General features: G+C 40.2%; 1 protein-coding gene across 3 annotated transcripts in view; it reads left to right on the top strand.

The window, feature by feature from the left end:
• Positions 1-275: 275 nt before the first annotated feature.
• The window catches only part of SCCRO4 (DCN1-like protein SCCRO4), a 157300-nt gene continuing 134900 nt past the window's right edge, over positions 276-22675 (top strand). Inside the window, exons 1-2 of one of the 3 annotated variants that reach the window (XM_067143112.2) lie at positions 276-585; positions 809-955. The gene's annotated coding sequence lies outside the window, so the exon portion shown is untranslated. Of the gene's footprint in view, positions 684-808; positions 956-22675 lie in introns of all 3 variants that reach the window. The other 2 variants (XM_067143113.2, XM_067143114.2) reach the window with 2 other exon arrangements.

Raw genomic sequence — 22675 nt, 5'->3', positions numbered from 1 at the left:
TCCTTAAGGGTTCATGTTGTGGTGAGCGGTGTGTGTTGCATATCTATTTCTGTATTCTCTCAGTTTGGTTCTTCATCTTCTTCATAATCTAATCGGAGTTTTGTTGTTGTAGTGATTCGTTAAATATTTTTTACAGGAACAACCTATTGTATCTTCTTTGCATTTTATCCTCTGAAGGATATTATGGGTAATCGAAGTGAAATAGTCAAGAAATATTATTCTTTGTTAATTTTTCAACTGTTCATTGCAGGGCTGCGATTCTCTACATAGCCATAGTTCGTCATACCATCTGGTGGTAAAATATCGAACTATGTTGCGCTTGAATTTATTTATTGGTACGACTTGGTTGTAGAATATTTGCCTTCACTGTCGTCTTGTATTTAACTAATAGCCATTTGTTTGTATACTTTTTAGTAATATAATTGACATCAAGTCGACGGTCTAAATCGGGGCAAATATTTCATTCCTTGGTTTCGATTTTGAATCCAGGTAGGGAACGAGAAAAAGCGTATAATTAGATGCACCTACAAACAAGAACGAGCAACATTGGAGTTAAACGACCCTGAAATTCACAGCAAATTTGAGGTACAATTGGATGCCAAATTAGAGTAATTGACGTAAATGACCATTAGAAGGGATGTACTTAACGGATATAAGAGAATTGTTGGACGATAGTGTAGGGGGTAAGGTCGGTCAGTTCGCTGGTTCGTCTTTTATGATAACCTTTTGAGTTCTAGTGATACCGAAAGCAATCCTCTTTAGCTTGGCGGGGATTTGTAGTAATGTTTTGAATTTTTCATGTATGCAGGTCGAGTTAATTGTTGGATAACTGTGGCCCAAGAAATGTGCTAGGAGGTGAATAAAATTTTTATGAAACCTGTCACATCACATCGGCAAGACGGATCACTTCAGTAATTTTACGTTTCCCAGCCACATATATCTTCGTCCTCTTGTGGTAAGTCTTGGTGGTAATATTGTCATAATTTAAATGTATTATTTTTGAGCCGTTTGTTTTTAGCAGCAGGGAAAATAGGCGAGGTTGACATGTTGCCTTTTTAAGACTTGTTAGGTAAGAGTGCTACTGATGGACCCAATTAAAAATAATTTTTTATTATTTATAGTGTTATGTATATCCTGCACAAAAATATCGACATAATGCCTCGATGTGATTTTATGTCTAGAAAGCCTGGGGACATTTTTCACTTCTGGTTACCTTGACAGTCTTTTCCCTAATTATGCTTGAGACCTATGTATTATATGTGGACTTGTAATTATTGTGCAATTCTCTAACCTTTTTATTCCTTTCTTCATTAGGGCAAGTAGTATATCAGCTTGTATAGTATATTCTAGTTTACTGTCAGGTCTGTTTTTTAGTATTATGTAATCATTTGCACTGCACAAGATAGTTATGTTGTGAAGAGATAACCACTAATAAGACAGACTGAAAAACCTCGCATTCATTGTTTGCTGTCCATCTCCCAACATCATCAAGATCTTTTTAGAGTCGCTGACAGTCGTGTAACTTGTTACTGTATACAGTACAATGCCATCTGCAAAAGGCCATATCTATGATCCAATTCTGTACTCATATCATTTAAATGTATTAGAAAACGTAAATGTCCAATAATACTACTTTTTTGGATGGTAGTGGAATGTAAACATTAAAAAAAAAAAAATAGAAAATCTCCTTTACCCACTTACTGCAGTTTTTGGTAGAGTTAACAATATTCTTAAGTCAACACTAAGGTTAGGGACAAAATTTAACATCTTTATTAATCTTAATACATTGTTTAGGCTTTCTCTTTTGCCCAAAAGCTCAGAAATGGTAAATATTTCCTCTCTTTATGTCATCAGAACCACCCTCAGTTAACATACTTCCCAAATCTTTGCTGTTTTACTAGCATTTCTTTAGACATGGTTTTTGAATGGTAAGTACAGTATTGTGTAAGAATGGATTAGAAGTGGCACTGCTGCTTTTAATGAATGGTATATCCCCACCCCCAGCAACATGTGTTGGTATACCGCTCGACCAGCATGAAAAATTAGTAAGGGCTACAGATTGTCTTGACGCTTTCTGCTAAAGAAGCTAGTCAGAAGAAAGAAGAAATCACTGTGCATCGCCCCACACTGTATTGGGACACACACTGGGTGACGTTGAGAACTCACCGAGATTCTGAAACACTGTCACGTGGATATCACTTGCATACAGGAGAAAAGGTGGAAGGGCTAGAAATCCTGTGACATATGTGAGGGCTGTAATCTCATTTACCATGGCACCGCCAAAAAACAGAGGTGTTGCAGTTGTAAATTCTGAGCTATGCAGTAGAGTTGCAGACATTCTCATCGCCTCTTGTCCAATGTTATCGATGCTGACAACTACCGCTTGGCAAACCTTCTTTGCCTATGCTCCCCAAACAGGCTGTGATGAAGAGATCAGTTCTGGAATGAGCTGTTTGACTACATCTTGTCCTATCCAGCCAGGGATTTACTACTACTTTGCGGAGACCTGAACGACCACGTTCGAAATTGCTAGCGATGGGTATGACTGCCATGGGATTAAAGGATATGGCTCGAGGAACGATGATGGTTGGGGAATTCATGATTTTTTTTTTTTTTTTTGCTAGCGGCTTTACGTCGCACCAACACAGATAGGTCTTATGGCGACGATGGGATAGGAAAGGCCTAGGAGTTGGAAGGAAGCGGCCGTGGCCTTAATTAAGGTACAGCCGCAGCATTTGCCTGGTGTGAAAATGGGAAACCACGGAAAACCATCTCCAGGGCTGCCGATAGTGGGATTCGAACCTACTATCTCCCGGATGCAAGCTCACAGCCGCGCGCGGCCAACTCGCCCGGTAATTCATGATTTGCCAAAGCAACCAATATGCTAATCGCCTTCATGTAATCTGATGCAGGGAAAGGGACCTAAAGTTTGATATTTTTTGCTGTTCTAAAATTGGCATGATTGGCTATTGGGATGTAGTGTTTACAGTGCACTATGTCTTCTGGGATATGGGCTAGAATAAATTTGTTACTTTCATTGACCTGTCTCAGTATCATCCTTGATTTTGACAATATGTAAGTGACCGAGGTATGAGCGATGCTAGTAATACCATTCCTTATGCAGCCTGTCCCTGTTATGAATGGCGTGAAAATATCGCTCATGGCGTTGGTTGGTGCATGCATTTCAGTGGGCCTGGCAGACTGATATGTAATAGGAACTTCTGGCTCGGTAAGGAAAGCGACGGGAAATCATTTCCATAGTATGCCTCTTCAATGACACCTAGGCCATCTATGACAGCTGTCGGCGGAGCTGTGGAGGATCAAACCAGCCTTCGCGTTTAATACCCATCATACATACTGGGCAATTAAAAAAGAGAGTTCTTGCTGCTAGGTGCAATACTTAAAATATATTCATTATTGACTTTCTATTAAGAAAACTGTATTTTGATTAAAATGCAATTACGGCTTTCACTAATTTTCTTACTATAGGCCTAGGTCATTCCATGTTAAGAAAACCGTATTGCTCTTATGACAGCAGGGTTGCCATATCGAACATTTCTGTTCAACAGCATCACGGGAAAACCATGGCATATAAATTCTGTACATGAGTTCTAAATAAAAGAAGGAAGAAACTGAGCTGCATTTTTTTTTTTACAATATCAGGTAAGAGGGTTGTAAAGGGAGAGGTATAATTATTTATGTTTTTACAGGAACGTGGGTAAACTACTGCACACACAAAATCTCAGTATTGAAATTCAACAGACTGGAGAAAATAGACAACAGATAATTTTTATAGGTTCAGGGTGGCGGATGCAGTTAATTGCATTTAATAAATTTGCCCAGGCAACGCCGGGTAGTACTGTGCCGTCATATCATCCCATGAAAGGAATGGTAATAATTAAATACGATTGTGAAAAAGTGGTAAAAATGTGGCAAAAATAACATGCACTTAAGAAACAAAAGCTAAATAACAAAACTAAGCACAGATAAAAATCATAGCAAATTTCTGTATCACTACAAGTCATGCTCTGATGTATTGCTGCACACCACAGCATCAATATCTTCAGTAAGAACTGCTGTACAGTACAAGAATATTAGAACACACACATAAATAAATAGATGACTTCTCTTCAACAATGATAAGCTGCTGGCGACTCACAGAGTAACGGATTACGCGTAACATGTGCCGTACCAGAGCAGCTCAGAAGGAAAATGAAGGCAACAAAGCGATGGCTGTTCCCGCCATTGTGTTTCCTCCCTGCGAATGTATTTATGAAATAGAAAAGCTTAAGAAATGATTTTAATAGCTCTGTCCATTTTCTTTCATAATACATTATGAAGTACATTATAATATTCCTTAATCACAAGGAATTACGACTGTCTAAGAGGCGGTGTTCACTTCTTGTAGGCCCATAAGAGCAATACTGTTTTTTTATGATGGAATGAGCTATAGTTGTCCAAAGTTTTCATGAGATCGAGTGGCAAAGTCTCGAACTGTTGCATAACTTAGTTCGTTAAGATGACCCAAAGGTAGTGAAAGAATTCAAAAAATAAGACATGCAATATTTACACCTCAAACACTTTTGTTCAGCTCTGCTGTAAAATTTCCATTGCTAACGTTGCATCCCTTTCCGCGCAATGGGTCACGTGTATTTCAAGAAGTTACCTAGTCACTTAACTACCCAGTGGCAGTATTAGCAGTCAGATTTATTTTGTTCTTGTGCGGGAATGAGATTTCCCTGCTGTATTAAATGCAAAAGTCAACACAAGCCGCTTGTCATTGACATAAAAATCGTTTGCGGAAGATGCAGCTCAGCAGGCCAAGAGGCAGTCAAGTGGTGGAACCTGTGTGAACGTAAAATTGAACTTAATGACTTCAGTTTAAATTTTCAAGATATTGGAGGATAGGGATATGACAACAGATCCAATTTGAAGGATGATAAAGCAGGATTGCAATCTAGAATTAATTTAAATTCATGAGCATTCTACATTCTGTGTATGTCTCTATAATTCGAGTCGTTAATGACATGGCAACAACATCCTTCTTCAACTAGTCTTAAACTCCCGCGTACCATCTCCCTCATCCTGCGCGATGACGAGTAGTCCGTGAGTAACGATGTCCTTTGGCCTAGTGTATTTGTGTTAACTGCGCTTTTATCCCATTGACTTTATTTTAGTTCATGTTGTGTATTTTAATGTGTTATTTTAACTTGAATTATATACGGTATATATCTGTATTCCAGGCAATGCCTTATTCCTTTTTCACCTGTATTTTCTATTATTTTATTAGAAAAAAGGCATTGTGAATTAGATCCACTGATTGTTTTAATCTCATAACCATTTTTCATCAAACTTTTTTTTAAACTCCAGTCAGTGGATACATTTTAAAATTTTAATTATTATATCATATCATGTCTTCCATCTCGTATCATTGGTGGCCGATGACCTTCGATGTTAGGCCCCTTTAAACAACAAGCATCGCCATCATCAATTTTTTCAACAGGGTTGATTTTTTTTTTTTTTTTTTCTCCAGCATCTGCTTTTCGATGGGCATGTCCAAGAATTAACTTTGAAACCATTAATTGACAAAAGATGCGAGAGTAGGATAGAGGCCTGAAAACTATTTAATATGGGAGATATGTATTATGCTGCTTTGCTAAGCATTTAAGAAGCAAGAGATTTAATAAGAGACGAAGCCTTGGGTTTATTGAATTGTATTAAACTGTTTAAGTTTTCGTGTTCAATAGTTATTTGGCTTAAAATATTAACTGTATTAATCCAATAAGCAAACTGATGCAAAATGAAAGATTTCAATCTAGCACTTTAACTTTTTACAAAACTGCAAAAAAATTATTTCAGGATTTTCAGTCCGATTAGTCCTTCTATTAAACTATTGTTACCGAGCTCGATAGCTGCAGTCGCTTAAGTGCGGCCAGTATCCAGTATTCGGGAGATAGTAGGTTCGAACCCCACTGTCGGCAGCCCTGAAAATGGTTTTCCGTGGTTTCCCATTTTCACACCAGGCAAATGCTGGGGCTGTACCTTAAGGCCACGGCCGCTTCCTTCCCACTCCTAGCCTTTTCCTGTCCCGTCGTTGCCATAAGACCTATCTGTGTCGGTGCGACGTAAAGCAACTAGCAAAAAAAAAAAAAAAAAAAAAAAAAGAAAACTAATGTTGATGCAAGAGAACTGGTTGATGAAATTGACATTAAGCCTAATTTTGAATCAAGATCACAATGCTGCGCACCAAGACAAAAGCAAGTTCTCATACAAACCAAGAGGTGAACCGATCGAAGATTTAAAAAAATTTTGTTCAAGCATTAAATGCACTAGATGCTAGATTTTAACTACTTAGTCACCATAGTAACCATTTTCAATTCATGTATAAAATTATCATATACTTAGTGTTGTCCTGCTGGAGCAGGGTCCACTTTTAGAATCTTCGATCTCCCCTATGCTCAGTCCTGGGCATCAGTTCGATGAATGCCGCAGATTCCCATGTCCTTCTTGATAGTGTCCTGCAGTCGTTGCTTGGATCTGCCAAGTGGTGGTTGGCTGTAATCATCAGTATTGACAACTGTTCTAGATGCTGCCCATAAGACATGACCAATCCATCATAGTCACCCTTCTTGTATTTTAGCTTGAATGGGGGCGATACCAAACTGCTGCCTAAGAATGTTTTGAATGTAATCCTTGAGAGAGACACCCACTGAAAATGTACTGTAGCAACTTATATGTTACTCGCTGCCTGACCACGGAGTTCCAGAGCTCTTCTTCAACTTGATTCTGTTGTACTCAAACAACATCAGCTGTACTAGATGCTCAGTTGGCACCTCTGATAACTTCTGTGTGAAAGTTGGCATCCATCAGGGATATATGCTGTCGTCGATCCTTTTTATCCTTATTATGGACTATAGAATGCATGATTTGCATTGTGATGCATCATGGATACTGTTATATGCTGATGATGTCTAGGAAAGACTTCCAGTAACAAATACAGGCATGGGTTGATTACCTTTCACAGTTTGGATTTTGTCTTAACACTGTGAAAATAGGGTATTCGGAAATAAGTCTGTCTGATGGTTCTATCCAAGTTAATGGTGTATATCTTCAGAAAACTTAACTTATTCAGATACCTATAATCGTACCTGCAGTGTGAGGGTGGAATTGACGGTGATGTTAGTGCTTGAGTCAGAGCAACGTGGTCAATGTGCAGGGAAGTTATAGATATTTCGTGACAGTAGGATGCCATTCCACCTGAAGTTAATGATCACCAAACTGTTGTACGTCCAGTGGTATGGAACACTATCCCATGACCAAAACTACTGAAAGTCGACATCAGGCAATAAAAATGGGCATGATTCGCTGGACAGTGAGTGGGTCCGAGTATCCAATACAACAAATTTGAGTAGTTGTATTGTTTCTTGCTCACTTGCTTTTAAATGATGCATCTTACCTTGAGAATGTTCTTTAACATAGCAAATGTATTGGGTTTGTTTTTCTTTGAGGTGAAAGTCTTCACTTTCGATGGACTGTACAGAATATTGCAGTTCTTATGTATAAATTCAAGTAAAAGTGCAGTGCATTGAAGGTAAACCTCGCTGCATTAGCTTTGCTACACCTTGATTCAATATTGCTTACTGGACTACCATCCTGGGAGAAGTATTTATACTTGAAATGGTCTTATCTGTTCCTGCTTTGAATTCTCAACTTGATGTTCAGTTCTCTTAGGTTTGTTGCCTACTTACATCTCTTTAGTCTTAGAAAGACTAATTTTCATATCATACTCATAGCAACTATTTTAACCTGCCTGGTGGCCATGATTGTTAAGGCGTTGAAGTCTTAAACGGTATGACACTGTGGTTAGTTGGTTCATGTCCTGTTGGTCGAAAAAAATTTTCACCATCAAAATGTTGGCCGGCAGGGTAGGGGATGTGTTATACAATTTCTAATCACTACTGTGATTGCGTGCCAAAAGCCTGGATTAAATTCCAAACCTCTCCACAGTTCTCATATGGAGTGAGGGCATAGGACGCTGTTGATGGTGATTCGTCAATCAGATGGAGACATTAAGCCTTGAGGAGACCCCTTGGTGCTATTCGACAGGAGTAGGCTATGTACTGGCACTGGGTTTCACCCTCTCCCTGCCTAGTATCATATATCACGTCATTCACTTCATCTCATTAACTCCTCTGATGAGGTTGACGTCAGGAAGGGCATCCGGTCATAAAAACTCGCCATGACAGATTCATCTCACCTCATACCCGACCCCCTACAGAAAAGGGACACGGGTTGGACAAACAATACACATCCTATTTTAAAGTTCCTCTGTGGGCTTTTAGCTCATTCTGTCATTAAAGCCAAACTGCTTACTATATTTCCACCTAACTGAATCCCTGCTTGTCACTTCAGACCTTGTCCGACTTGTTGGCTGAATGGTCAGTGTACTGGCCTTCCGTTCGGAGGGTCCTGGGTTTGATTCCCGGCCAGGTCGGGGATTTTAATCTTCATTGGTTAATTCCAGTGGCCCAGGGGCTGGGTGTTTGTGCTGTCCTCAACATCCGTGCAACTCACACACCACACATAACACTATCCTCCACTACAATAACACGCAGTTACCTACACATGGCAGATGCCACCCACCCTCTTCGGAGGGTCTGCCTTACAAGGGCTGCACCCGGCTAGAAATAGCCACACAAAATTATTATTTTACTTCATACATTTTAGTAGATGATCTATGTAAACTATGAACAATAAAGGTGAAAGATTACAGCCTTGTCTAACCCCTGTAAGTAGCCTACCTTGAACCAAGAACTTATTCTACCATCAATTCTCACTGCAGCCCAATTGTCAACATAAATGCCTTTGATTGATTTTAATAAACTACCCTTAATCTCAAAGTTCCCCAGTACAGTAAACATATTTTCCCTCGGTACCATGGCATGTGCTTTTTCAATATCTGTGAAACATAATCATAACTGTCTATTCATCTCATAGTATTTTTCATTTATCTGGTGCATTCTGAAAGTCTGATCTGAGAACCCCTCGATGGTCTGAAACCCCACTGGTTTTCATGCAACTTACTTTCAACCACTGATTGCACCCTTCCTTCCAAAATGCCTGGTATACTAATCAGTGAAGTACCTTGATAGTTATTGCAATCCTTCGTGTTCCCTTATTTATACACTGGTGTTTGTAGAAAATTAAACACTCAGAAGCAATGGTCTGAAACACGCCAAAATCAGGGGGCGTGTAGAACAGTTGAACCATAATAAGTGTTTTAAATTGCAGAGAGATGGCGTGCACGTAGGCCCAACAGTGCCCTTCTGTGTGTGACCGGCCAGGGCAGCGTTATGCAATGCTCAGTCAGTGCAGAGCCGTCATACGAAGTGGAAACGTGTACCTAAGTGCCACTATGCCTCGCTGACATCACAGGAGGGATTATCAGCATGTGAGTGCGTTCGAACGGGGCAGAATGATAGGGCTCCGGGAGATGGGTCTGTCGTTCTGTGACATTGCGGCTCGTACAGGGTACGCTGCTTCCACAGTGAGGCGTATGTAGAACCAGTGGAGAGAAAAGGGCCGTACACAGCACCGACAGGGTACTGGATGACACAATGTTACCACATCGCGAGATGACCGCTATCTTGTCCGTTTGGCCGTAATGGACAGAACAGCTTTGTCCACGGTGTTGGCTCGACGTTGGAGCACTGCAACGGTTGTGGGGACGTTTGCATCGACGGTTGGACTCCGCCTTCTGAGGGCCGGACTGGTGGCACGCATGTCATTGCGCCGGCTTCCATTGACCAACAACCTCCAATGCTGTAGACTGCAATGGGCATGTGAACACCGACACTGGCATGCTGAGTGGCAAAATGTAGTGTTTTTGGACGAGTCCCATTTCAACTTGTCCTACAGTGATGCCCGCATACACGTTAGACGCCGCCGTGGTGAACGCCATTGGGCAGACTGTATTGTAGAGCGGCATAGGGGACAAACGCCAAGTTTTGGGGCACAATTGCCTATAACATGCGATCTCACCTATGTCTTGAGGGCGATCTGAACAGCTTCCGCTACATCAGGGAGGTTTTACAGCCCGAGGCACTGCCCCTCCTGCAGGCCGTTCCAAACGACATATTCCAGCAGGACATTGCCCGGCCGCTTGTGGCGAGGAATGTGCAAGCCTTCTTCGAAGGACGACGGATACCACTGCTTCCCTGGCCTGCCGTTCGCCGGATATGTCACCTATTGAACATGTCTGGGATATGGTCGGTCGGCACCTTGTTCATTCAGGTCCTCCTGCAGCCATTGTTGATGATTTATGGACGAGCCTACAAACCGCGTGGCAGAGTTTTCCCCACCAGCATATTCAGGCGCTCTTTGATTCCATGCCACGACGTCTAGCGGCTCTGATTGCAGCGCGTGGTGGCGCTACGCTATATTGAATTTCCATGGTCACCGAGCATGTACAGTTCTGTAATTGTAATCATTTGTATCTTGCCCCTAATATGTGGAATAAATTGCATTGTGATCACAGCTCTCGGTCTTGGTGTTTCACTTTCTATAAACAGCATTGTAGATAAGTGCAATTACTGCTTTATCCAATCAAAAGGTACCTTCCTAATATTTTAAGTTAATCTTATTACTCTTTGAAGCCATTTCATCCCTGGCTTCCCACAATATTTCACCATAATTTCATCTTTTCATGCTGCTTTATGAAAATGAAGTTTATTTACCATCCTTTCCACTTCTTTAAGCATAATTTCATCAATGTCCTCCTCCCCATGAGCTTGGTTGTTTGCGATGTCACCAGAAAGATTTCCTTTTATGTTGAGAATATTTTCAAAATATTCCTTCACTTGTCCAGTGATTCCCAGGGATGTGTTAGTTCACCTGTTTTATGCAAAACACTGTTCATTTCCTTCTTTTTTTTTTTTTTTCCCCTCCTTTCCTAAGATTCTTTATTATTATCCAGAAATGTTTCCCTGCCACTTGATCTAGTGTTTCTAGGTGACTGAAGTATTTCCATAGCTTCGTGAAAAAAATGACCTTTTTTTGATGTGTTAGTATACAAGAAGAATGATGATACACTAGGCCATGCAGTGTAGAAGAAACCTACACATTCTGAAAGATACCTTCATAAGTCCTCACACCACCACCCCTCTCCAGCTCCATGGCTAAATGGTTAGCGGACTGACCTTTCAATCAATCAGTCAATACTGATCTGCATTTAGGGCAGTCGCCCAGGTGGCAGATTCCCTATCTGTTGTTTTCCTAGCCTTTTCTTAAATGATTTCAATGAGACTAGAAATTTATTGAACATCTCCCTTGGTAAGTGATTCCAATCCCTAACTCCCCTTCCTATAAATGAATATTTGCCCCCATTTATCCTCTTGAATTCCAACTTTACCTTCATATTGTGATCTTTCCTACTTTTAAAGACGCCACTCAAACTTATTCGCCTACTAATGTCATTCCACGCCATCTCTCCGCCGACGGCTCGGAACATACCATTTATTACATGTTACTTAGTCGAACAGCTCGTCTTCTTTCTCTCAGTTCTCTCAGCCCAAACTTTGCAACATTTTTGTACCACTACTCTTTTGTTGGAAATCACCCAGAACAAATCGAGCTGCTTTTCTTTGAATTTTTTCCAGTTCTTGAATCAAGTAATCCTGGTGAGGGTCCTATACACTGGAACCATACTCTAGTTGGGGTCTTACCAGAGACTTATATGCCCTCTCCTTTACATCCTTACTACAACCCCTAAACATCCTCATAACCATGTGCAGAGATCTGTATCCTTTATTTACAATCCCATTTATGTGATTACCCCAATGAAGATCTTTCCTTATATTAATACCCAGATACTTACAATGATCCCCAAAAGAAACTTTCACCCCATCAACGCAGTAATTAAAACTGAAAGGACTTTTGCTATTTGCGAAACTCACAACCTGACTTTTAACCCCGTTTATCAGCATACCGTTGCCTACTGTCCATCTCACAACATTATTGAGGTCATTTTGCAGTTGCTCACAAACTTGCAAATTATTTGTTACTGTATACAGAATAACATCCGCAAAAAGCATTACCTCTGATTCCACTCCTTTACTCAAATCATTTATATATATAAGAAAACATAAAGGTCCAATAATACTGCTTTGAGGAATTCCCCTCTCAATTATTACGGGGTCAGATAAAGCTTCGCTTACTGTAATTCTTTGAGATCTATTTTCGAGAAATATAGCAACTCATTCAGTCACTCTTTTGTCTAGTCCAATTGCACTCATTTTTGCCAGTAGTCTCCCATGATCCACCCTATCAAATGCTTTAGACAGATCAGTCGTGATTTGACCTCCTGAATCCAAGATATCTGCTATATCTTGCTGGAATCCTACAAGTTGAGCTTCAGTGGAATAACCTTTCCTAAAACTGAACTGCCTTCTATCGAACCAGTTATTAATTTTGTAAATATGCCTTCCCAAAGCTTACATGCAACGCATGTCAAACTTACTGGCGTGTAATTTTCAGCTTTATGTCTATCACCCTTCTCTTTATAGACAGGGGCTACTATAGCAACTCTCCATTCATTTGGTATAGCTCCTTCAACCAAACAATTATCAAGTAAGTACTTCAGATATGGTAGTATATCTCAACCCATTGTCTTTAGTATATCCCCAGAAATCTTATCAATTCCAGCTGCTTTTCTAGTTTTCAATTTTTGTATATTACTGTAAATATCATTGTTATCATATGTAAATTTTATTACTTCTTTACCTCCTCTCTCTGGACATTATCCTTGTAACCAACAGTCTTTACATACTGCTGACTGAATACTTCTGCTTTATGAAGATCCTCACATACACACTCCCCTTTTTCATTAATTATTCCTGGAATGTCTTCCTTGGAACCTGTTTCTGCCTTAAAATACCTATACACACTCTTCCATTTTTCACTAAAATTTGTATGACTGCCAATTATGATTGCCATCATGTTATCCTTAGCTGCCTTCTTTGTTAGATTCAGTTTCCTAGTAAGTTCCTTCAATTTCTCCTTACTTCCAGTCATTTCTATTTCTTTTCAATCTGCAGTCTCTTTATTTCTCTATTATAATAAGTTGGGTCTTCACCATCTTTAAAGGTACAAACCTGTTTTCACATTTCTCAACAATTCCTTTAAACCCATCCCAGAGTCTGTTTACATTCTTATTTTTTCGTTTTCCACCGATCATATTTACTTTTTAAAAACTGCCTCATGCCTGCTTTATCAGCCATATGGTACTGCCTAATAGTACTACTTTTAAAACCTTCCTTTCAATTACATTTCTTTTTAACTGCAACAAAAACAGCTTCATGATCACTAATTACATCTGTTACTTCGGTTTCTCTATAGAGCTCGCCTGGTTTTATCAGCACCACGTCCAGGATTCACACGGGACCCGGGTTCGATTCTCGGCAGGGTTGGAGATTTTAACCATCATAGGTTAATTCCGCTGGCACGGGGGTTGGGTGTATGTGTCGTCTTTCTATTTTCATCCTCATCATGACGCGTAGGTCGCCTACGGGAGTCAAATCAAAGGACCTGCACCTGGCGAGCCGAACATGTCCTCGGACACACTCCCGGCACTAAAAGCCATAGCCTACACCATTTCATTTACCACCACCTTTGCCAGAAAGCAGCTTTCTTTCGAACATTATTTATTAGGGTGAATAACGTTGCAGACACTGATAACCGCTCGAGTGCATTAAGAGAATTGACAACATCCATGAAGAAAAATGGCTATACATCGGCAGACACAGCACAAGCTGTGAAGATCAAGGAGCCTGACAGGAGTAGTGCAAACCAGTTTTCACCACAGCCGTCTTACTATGGATTTCAGGCTCACAACGATTATTGCCTTGCTCTTGCAGAACAGACATTTCTCTGTTGAATTTCAAGGACAGCAGAGTAGATGGAGAATACAGAAGAAAGGTCTTCCACAAGGCAGTGTCCTAGCACCAATGCTATTTAACATATATACCAATGACCAACCTCTTCCACCTCACACAAGGAGCTTCCTATACGCAGATGATCTTGCCCTGGCAACTCAGAGTAAAAACTTCGAGCCAGTGGAACAAAACCTTACTGCTGCTTTGAAGATGCTCTTAGATTATTATGAGGAAAATCACCTCAAGCCAAACCCATTGAAAACTAATGTGTGCGCCTTTCATTTAAAGAACAAAAAAGCCCCGCAGAGGCTGCATGTGAATTGGAAAGGAATGGAGCTGGAACACAGCAATACTCTAGTTTACCTTGGTGTTACCCCAGATCGTTTGGTGACCTTCACTGCACATTGCACCAAACTCAAGGCAAAAGTTTCATTGCGAAACTGCCTACTGCGTTTGGTGACTGGTTCTAGATTGGGTGCCCATCCCCAGACAGTAAGGATGACTGCCCTAGCACTCTGCTACTCTGCTGCTGAATATGCTAGTCCCGTGTGGTACAAATCAGCTCACGCAAAGAAAGTAGACATTGCCTTGAATGAAACCTGCAGGCTAATCGCAGGCTGTTTAAAACCAACACCCACACAGAAGTTGTATTCACTTGCACCTGATATTAAACGTAGGATGAGTTTTCCACCTGATCAATACTTTATTTTACAAAGTGTTTAGAATTATTTACATTAAAAAACAGTACCAGTTTTGACCTGTAAATAGGTCATCATCAGCTGTTGATGAACCTGCTTAATAGCGATTGTACATAATAAAACATAACTAAAACTTAATTAAACAAGAATGCCTTATTCTAATATAATACTAATGTTAAGATATGTACATATGGTACAATTAAAGGGCTTTAACTTGCTGGAGTCCCATTCAAATATCTATGGTGTGCCAAGATTATGTCAAATGAGATATATATATATATATATATATGGTACAATTAAAAGGCTTGACTTGCTGGAGTCCCAGGAATGCCACATATTCCAAAAATTGTATAGCTGAGAGGTTAAAAATAGGGTACAGTTCTTAGAGAACAAAGGGTCACTGAGGTTTTGGTGTCAAGTTCAAATATCTGTGCATTATGCCAACATTATGTCCAATTGTTGTATAGGTAGAATCAAGGTGCATTGTTGGGCCGCAATGTTGCAGAGAACGATGCGTTCAGTAGATGAGGTTCTGTAACTTGTTTAACAGGTACTATGTTCATTCTTACTCCATGTCGTTGCTGATACGTGCTAGTTTTTCAGGATGCTAGTTGAGGCATATCATGCTCTGTATGACATACGTATATTGAAATTAATGAAAGTAGGTTGATAGAACTCCCCTCTTCATACTTGCATTTACGCTCAGGTAAATTAAAAAATCTGAGAAAGAAAAAGGAAGTAGGAATTAGAATAACTGATAGAGAGTGCCTGCTAAATGGTTTGTGTTCTGTAGAGTGTGTGTTACTTACGTGTGGGCTGGATATGTCCTTGAGTATAGTCGGGAGCGTGCTGCACACTGTTGCATGTACGTCGTGTGGCTGTCGTAGTGTTCAGATTGAGAGGTGGTGGGGAGGGGGAAGCAGCCTGTGGGGTGGAGTGGGGTATGTCTTTTGGGTTTTGTGTGGGTTTGTGTCTGCTGTTTCTTTTTAAATATGTGTCTTTTAGAATGGGAATGGCTGTGTTGAAGAGAATGTTTGTTTTATCTGTGATTTCATTTAAGATGAGGTTGGGATTAGCCTATTGGTCCATATTGATTTAAAAATCTTCCATTATATTGAGCAGTGGGCCTGTGAGGTTCATATTTAAAATTTCCATGTCATTCTCGGTATTAGTGAATTTATGCTTGTGTTCCTCGACATGTTGCCCTATGGATGAAAAGCGCAACTGAACGTATCGTTCCCCGCAAACTTGCGGCCCAACAATGCGCCTTGATTTGATCTATACAACAGTTGGACATAATGTTGGCGTAATGCATAGATATTTGAACTTGACACCAAAACCTCAGTGACCCTTTGTTCTCTAAGAACTGTACCCTATTTTTAACCTCTCAGCTATACAATGTTTAGAATATGTGGCATTAATGGGACTCCTGCAAGTCAAGCTTTTTAATTGTACCATATGTATATATCTCGTTCGACATAATGTTGGCATGTATGTATGTTTGTTCAGTCCGTCAGCGCTAACACTGGTGGGATCCTCAACAGTTCTGCCATCAGCTGTCATAGATGGCCTAGGCATCACTGAAGAGGCATACTAGGGAAATGAGTGAGGTAGTTTACTGTTGCTTTCCTCACCAAACCAGAGTTACTATTATATATCAGTCTGCCAAGCCCACTGAAATGCATACACCAACCGACCCTATGAGCAACATTTTCACACCATTCATAGCAGGTACTGGCTGCATAAGGATTGGCATTACTAGCATCGCTCATACCTCAGTCGCTTTCATATTGTCAAAGCCAAGGATAAGACGCAGACAGATCTGTGAAAGTAACAAAATTGCTCTAGCCTATACAAGAAGACATACTGTAGTGCACTGTAAACACTAGGTCTGCCAGCAAGGCATGAATGTTGGCATACAGCATAGATATTTGAATGGGACTCCAGCAAGTCAAAGCCCTTTAATTGTACCATATGTGTATATCTTAACATTAGTATTATATTAGAATAAGGCATTCTTGTTTAATTAATTTTTAGTAATGTTTTATGATGTACAATCTCTATTATGCAGGTACATCAACAGCTGATGATGACCTGTTTACAGGTTGAAACCGATACTGTGTTTTAATGTAAATAATTCTAAACACTTTGTAAAATAAAGTATCGATTAGGTGGAAAACTCATCCTTCATACTTGTGACAAAAGGTTTGCAGAATCTCACCACATTCCCTTCATGAACATCAGCCACCATCAGCTCGACTGAAGTCCAGGAAGAGTTTTCTACAGTCTTCTGCTCCACTTTATTCTGACCCAAGGAAGGCCAGGGTTAAGCTATGAAAACAAAGGTACCCAGATCGTACAGAACGTGTTGAAATTGAAGAAAAGTTGCCACCTGGTCACGAAGAGGGATGGTGTATATGGAAGTCCTTAAACAGACTGTGCACTGGTATTGCAAGATCTAAGGGCAATCTTATGAAAAGGGGCTGCATGGTGGGGAATCTGTGTGAATGAGGAGAGGAACAAACTTTTAGGCATCTCTTGGACTTGTCGTCTATGCCCAGATTCATGTACAGGGGGTTGGAACTGGCACTGACTTTAAACATTGCCATAAGTGTAGCCAAATACTGCTCCCAATATGTGTAAATATTGAATATGTATTGTAGATATTTTCATGTAATACTTGATTTCTCCTTTTTGATATTTATGTATGTTCTTCCATGTGTTATACTTCATATGCACATTTTTTCAAGTGCTTCATTTATAACTACATGCGATTAATTTGTTCATGTATATTTTCATATTCAGTACATCTAATTAATATCTCTTGCTTGTATATTTGGTACCTCGTGACACAAATAAATAAAAATAAACCACAGCCCGGAAGCTCAAATCCCTGTTTCAACCAGTCAAAGGAAAAACCACCTCTTGAAACACCGGGCGTCTAGGAAGTTCCATGTGATTGCGGTTGCTCATACATTGGTATGACAAACACTAGTAAGCATCAGGGTGAAAGAACACATCAGGTCAGTCAAGAATGTCACTCTTTCATCCTCCACGGAAAATGCTATAAGCCAGTCTGCCATAGCAGAACACTTCTACAGTACAGACCATGAAATACTCTTTGACCAGTTGAAGGTCATCGTGCCTGTAAAAGACTTATATGCTCTACTTGTAAGGGAATCCATAGAGATAGAGCTGCACCCAAATAACTTCAACAAGGAAGACGGCTTCAAGTTATCAAATAAATTGAGACCTGTACTCCACAAATACATGCATAACACCACCATAGCACAGCACTACACACTCAAGAAACTGTCGACACTGTGGTGAATCAGTAACTTCACTTCCAACCACCACAGCACAGTGCGATTATCTCCGAGTCCAGTTAGTGGGGCCGTGGATAGTATGGCTGTGACTTCCATGTTCCTTCGAAGAATTTCTTTGCTCACTGTCGGAGGCAGACCTTCACATGCGCTGATGAAGGCCAGTGCAATTTGGCGGAAAGCTCGGCTTTGTTAAATGTATGTAAGAGGCTTTAATCCAATTGGCATAGTTATTTCTTTATTTTAATTATTTATATTGCTCTGTTTCTTTCATCAATGTACAATTTCCTGTCTGCATCAGTCCTCGTTTAGAGCCATTTCTGATACACCTTCTTTTTACATTTACGAGCTGTTCTCACGTCATCGTTCCAGCAAGATGTTCGCTTTTTCCCACGTTTACACACAGTTGTTCATTGGCATTCCCCAGGCGTTTCTATTATAGCCCCCCTGTATGCCTCCCATTCTCTTGTATCCTGAACCTGCTTACTGTCTATTGTTTGGAACTTTCACTAAATGTACCTATGCACTTCTAATTTCCTCATCCTGGAGAGTTTTTACCTTAATTCATTGGTAGACAGATTTCACTTTTCTATTATGGGTTTAGAGATACTTAATTCGCTATTGATTAGATAGTGGTCTGTATCATCGAAAAATGCCCGGAATACCCGCACAGTCCTAGTAGATTTCTTGAATTCAAAGTTATGATATGGTCTGTTATACTAGCACAGAAGTCCAGTAAACACCCCATTCCCATTAGCTTCCATACCTTCCCCACATTTACCCATCATGTTTTTGTATCCTTCAGTTTTATATTCAACTCATGCATTGAAATCACCCAATAGCACTGTCCTATCCTGCTGTTAACCCTGACTACGATGTCAGTCAGTGCTTCATAAAACTTGTCAATTTCATCCTCATCTGCACCTCACATGGTGAATAGACTGAGACAATTCTCATCCTAGTTCCTCCAATAGCTAAATCTGCCAACTTCATTCACTCATTTACTTGTCCAGCAGAAACTATGTTGGGTGCAGCAGGATTCCTGATAAGCAGTCCTACCCCACACTTTGCCCTTCCCTTTTTTTTTTTTTACACCTGTTAAGAATATAATCTCTTATCTCTTCCTTGTTATCTCCCCTTAACCAAATATCATTAACTCCTAACATGTCCAGATGCATTCGTCTTTGCTGTCTCAGCAACCAGTTCTTTCTGTCTTCCTTTCTTTCTTTCTTTCTTTCTTTCTTTCTTTCTTTCTTTCTTTCTTTCTTTCTTCCATTAACCCCATTAATATTTTAGCTCCCCGTCGAAGTCCATTTTGTTCTCCAAGTGGTTTCCAAGGAGTCCCTCACCTGTCGAATACAAGTGGGACTCTGTTAACTCCCAAAGGTCCTAGGCTTGCTTAAAATATTTTGAGCAGTTGTAATAAAAGGTTTCAGCAAAAATATTGCTATGCAGCTCACTGGCATTGATGCCTGGCCAAAAGCTGTCGATCATCAGTTGTACATATGGTCCAGCCTGATATATCCTCTGCAAAGATCAGAAACACTTATTTGGAAGGTGTGGGCAAGCTATTGAGAGAAACAGTGAAGGAAATAAATGGTCTTCCACACGGCTGTCTTGATGGGATGAAATATGGTCCACAAAATGTTTGCTTCCTAGGCCTCATGAAAGCCAAATGGGAGGCTTGCTTGCAGCACTTCAATATTTGTAACAGTTTGCTTCGCATCAATGATGCCCACCTCCATACCATCAGAGATATGGAGCGTGAGAAGCGAGCAGTAATAAAGAAACTCAACTTCAGTGAGCCAGACAAAACCATTGGACCGGTAGGCAAATAAGAAAAGTCCTGAGGGGGCAAGCTTTTCACAACTGGTCTTTTCAAAAATTAAGGGGAAAAGTTGTTGCAGTATATGGAGACCATCCCTATGCGAACTTCTGGGTGAGCAATCAAACGGGATTCTAGATCAATTGGTGAAGCATTTATTGGAGGAAGTGCGATTTCAGTGGCAAGGGCAGATTTCTGCTCCCATAATATTCAGGGCCAGTTGGGCCAAGGCTTTCCCTGCACTTCAGTCTTCATGTCAGCAGCAAGTAACTTGTGCTGCGGAGCCACACAGTCAGATGGATTTAATTTTACATCGGTGACGGTGGGTAAGGTATTTCATCTGACAAGAACAAAATCTATTTTTGGCAGTATATCGGCAACATGCCTGCTATGTAAGGTATCTTTGTAAGATTCTACTATACATGCAACATGGAATTGTATGCTGGGAAGCAGCCTGATGGACAGTATTTGGTAAAAGTAGCTGCAAGTGTACCTGGTGGAACCATTTTCACAGAGTGGCGAGAATATTACTTTGGGCAATTAGTACACCTCTATTCCTCATGCTGGAACCTGCTAACTAACCATCGACCTACATTATTTGGAATCATAAGAAAAACAAAAATTGTAGTAGTATTTTTCACTCTTGGGCAAGAGAAGATTTTGGTAGCGTACATTCCAAAAGGGTGGAAGTTACTGCTATTCTTCCCATGAATGAATGAAGGTGATGCAATCGATCCCTCATTAGATGATGCATACAAGCCTAAAATTGCACAAATTCTACTACTTTACTGCAGGCTGTGTAGATGTCATCGTAAAGCTGAAAACCAATTACTTGATTTCAAATGTCAGTAACCACCAGTCTTTGACTCTCTCTTACTCTTTACAGAACATAGCTGGTATAAACAGTTACATAACCCTTCATTACAAAGTTGACAGTGTCAGTCAGTGGCAGTGGCTGAAGACTCTGTTTGGGAAATTGAGCAGAAAACATACAGAGTATTGGTTGTCAGTACCGTGCATTCCGGTAGGCTCCAGGAATTTCTTGGGTGTAGCACTGAAGCAAAGACTGTACAAAGTGAGACTCAGTAGGCCTATTGTTCTGTGGGAGAAGTAAGGATAGGAATGCAAAATTGTTGAGTGCACATTGTTTGCATTACATCTGCAGGGAGTATTTCTCTTGTTCAGAATATGCACATGGAAATGTCAAAGATAAGGACTGTTACAGGCTTGATGCAGTGGATCCAGAACTACCACAAACTAAAAAAAAACATAAAAGCTCTATAGTCCTTTTCAGTCATGAAAGTGTCGGTGTTTCGGCCCAAGGCTGGTCTCCACTGATTATCATTTAACACCGATGTTAAATTTAACATGTTACGATTGACATGTATATTGTGATTGTGTCTTCCATTTGACTTTGCATGTTAACTCAGACTGTTGAGGTTAACACTTTTAACATGCTGATGTGTTTTCTGCTCCAAGTGGAAAACATGTCAAATCAATTCGTTGTTTGTGAGATGTTGGCACAGCTTCGGCAACTTCTGTGCTGTTTCTATGCCAACAGATAGCTGAAACTACGTGCTTCTTGTGAAAAAGCCAAAAAGTACGATTTGGTATGATTATAGTTACAAGCTACTAATACAATACACGCACGTGTGTCGTTCTCTCTGCACTATACTAAAATTTATAATCAGAAATGGAGTGAAGCAAGGAGATCGCTCTGGACTTAATTAATGATATAATAGAAAGGCCTTCTTTGTGGGATGTCTCATCGAAGGAATACTGACGTAAAGTGAGGAAAGCCGACAGTGAAATTATCTATAATTGCTCTCGCGAGTGCATTGAAAAAATCTAACCTCCCTCCACTCCCAGTACAGTCAAGAATTGCAAACAGTTCAGAAAAGTCGGAAGTTGGGGACGGGAGTGGACGAAGTTTATACTGTGTGGAAACACAGCGTTATTCCAAGACGCAGGTGAGGTGGAATAGCTGCTCGTAACTGTGTCTCCTCCTTTTTTATGGTAGGAGGTGTTTTTTCCCATAACTACATTAAAATCATGCTCAGACATTCTTAAGTTTTAAAATCCAAACCCGTATTCTACTTTTAGCTCATTCAGAATGTCATCCACATTGTGCCTTTTATTGAGATATTGTCGTACCCACATTCTCCTTTCCTTCATTCTTAAGATCTTGTAAGAAGCAACAGTGGCAATAACAAAGGTCAAATCCTCTTCATCTGAGTCTATTATTCTTGTTTGAAAATACAAGACACCACCTGAATTTATTACCACAAACTGATATGATGAACATATCTGTATATAAACAAAGGAAGTCAAGTTTAATAATAAAGTTATTTACTTTACATCCCACTAACTACTTATACGGTTTTTCAGAGACACCGGGGTGCCGGAATTTTGTCTCGCAGTTCTTTTATGTGCCTGTAAATCCACTGACACGATGCTGACATATTTGAGCACATTCAAATACCACCGGTCTGAGCCAGGATCGAATCTGCCAAGTTGGGTTCAGAAGGTCAGCGCCTCAACCGTCTGAGGCATTTAGCCTGGCAAAGTCAAGTTGAACATGTTTACAAGTGTGGACACACAGTATGTAACATTTAACAGTTAACATGTTGATGGTGTCACCTGTTAACATTTAACATGTCGTCGTTAAATGTTAATCAGTGGAGGCCGGCCTTTACATTTTCCTTCTATTGAGTGATTTGGCTGCATGGTACGGGCCAGGTAGCTGTGAGCTTGCATTTGGGAGATGGTTGTTCAACCCTTCCATCGGCAGCGCAGAAGATGGTTTTCCATGGATTATACAAAGGCTATTTTTAAGTAAGATCTGTTTGTCAGTAGAAACATAAGTAATAATGATATTGATAAAACATTTTTATTATG

This window comes from Anabrus simplex, chromosome 3 (genome assembly GCF_040414725.1).
Source record: "Anabrus simplex isolate iqAnaSimp1 chromosome 3, ASM4041472v1, whole genome shotgun sequence".
Taxonomy (NCBI): Eukaryota; Metazoa; Arthropoda; class Insecta; order Orthoptera; family Tettigoniidae; genus Anabrus; species Anabrus simplex.
The sequence above is the reverse complement of the archived record's forward strand: the minus strand, read 5'-3'. Positions and strand labels throughout refer to the sequence as shown.